Consider the following 1,621-nt stretch of genomic DNA (forward strand, 5'->3'; position numbering starts at 1 on the left):
ATGCCAGAGGTACCTCTAGGGTACAAGGCACAATAAAAGAAAGCAGTAGGAATTTGTTGAAGAGTCAAAAGCCACTATAGAAAGCAAATTCCTGATTTGTACCACACTGGTATAGCTTATATCCTTAATAGAGAAGTGAGGGTGAGGGATACAGCAGCAACACAAATGTAGCTTGGCTCCCGAGAAGGTACACATACACTCCTGAGCTGTCAGCCCACCTCCCCAAGGATGGTCACTTGAAGGTTCGAGTGTTTCGTTTCACACCGGAGTCTGTCAAGTGTCTGTGAAGTTCTGCTGCTCTAGGTTTTTATTGTATTTGCACTTAGTAAACTTGAAACATTAGCTCTGCTTGCACCTAAGAGTAGATGCCTGGGCCGTATCCTAGAATTAAGCCTGCTGATGTACCTGCAATGAAACACGGACCAGGGCATTTCATGGGCATTTATATTTCTTCAGAGTTCTGTTGAGAGGCTCCCAGCTCCACCTTTTTAGATGGTGATACTCCTTCCAAATCCTGAGAGACTGTCAATGTTTCTAATGTTTCTGCTGCCCATCCTGACTCTGCAGATGGCTGCCATTCTGCTTTCTCTGAGCTATTCACTGAGTTTTCCATGGAAAACTGTGAATTTTGCTCATAGAAAGCATCTCCAGCTCCAGGGTATTCCTTTCCATCAGTCTGCACCTCATCAGCCTTGGCTTCTGTACCATCACTGGGCACAGGTACCTTGGGCTCTGGGGCATGACTGGAGTTGCTGCTGATCTACTGCTTGTTGGGGGAGGCATCTGTTATGGAGTTCTGGTTGCTGTTATCATTATGCATGTCCTTCATACTTGGTGAGGTCACCTTCAAGACACACTTCTCATCCTTGTACTTATTCTTCTTCTTCTTGTTTTTTGTCATCAACTTTTGACTCTGTTACAGGGACCCACTTGTAGATTCATAGGGAGTTATCACCAAAGGGCACCCATATTTTTCTCCCATTTGCAAACTTTTTTTGTTGGTTTTGTTTTGGATATTTTTATTAAACATATTTTTTATTTACATTTCAAACATTGTTCCCTTTCCTTGTTCCCTCCCTGCCGCCGAAAATCCCATAACCCATCCCACCTCCCACTGTTCACCAATCCGCACACATCTGCTTCCCTGTCCTGGTATTCCCCTATACTGTGACATGGAGCCTTCTCAGGATCTTCTAGATAGCCACCGTGACCCTCTTGATATACTCTTTGGCCTTGCTCCTGGTCTTGTCTTGAACTGACCTGCCCGACATGGGTGTGGCAGGAAGGGACAGACAGGGTTCTTTTAAAATAAGTGTGGAGTAGAAAATGTGATAAATGACAGTAACTGAAAATGTACTGAGGTCTCTCTCTGTTTCAGAGAAGGAAGCTATATTTTCCCTTTCATCTCTGAATAGAATCAGTGTTTTGTCTAAACATTACCGGAATCCACATATCCAAATGGGATGCAAGTTTTCCCAGTGCCTTAAGGGTTCAAAATCATTTGGGTAGACTGAGATCCATGAGGAAATGACAACTGAAAAGAGAAGAAAAATATGGCATTTTGGTTTGTTTTTTTTCTGGGAGGAGTGGGCAGTTGTCATTTTAGTTACCATTCTTTTGC

General features: G+C 43.4%; 1 pseudogene; it reads right to left on the reverse strand.

Moving 5' to 3' along the window:
• Positions 1-442: 442 nt before the first annotated feature.
• LOC127678719 (B-cell CLL/lymphoma 7 protein family member A-like) lies at positions 443-1,271 on the reverse strand (annotated as a pseudogene).
• Positions 1,272-1,621: the final 350 nt, after the last annotated feature.

The sequence above is a fragment of the Apodemus sylvaticus genome, chromosome 2 (assembly GCF_947179515.1).
Source record: "Apodemus sylvaticus chromosome 2, mApoSyl1.1, whole genome shotgun sequence".
Taxonomy (NCBI): domain Eukaryota; kingdom Metazoa; phylum Chordata; class Mammalia; order Rodentia; family Muridae; genus Apodemus; species Apodemus sylvaticus.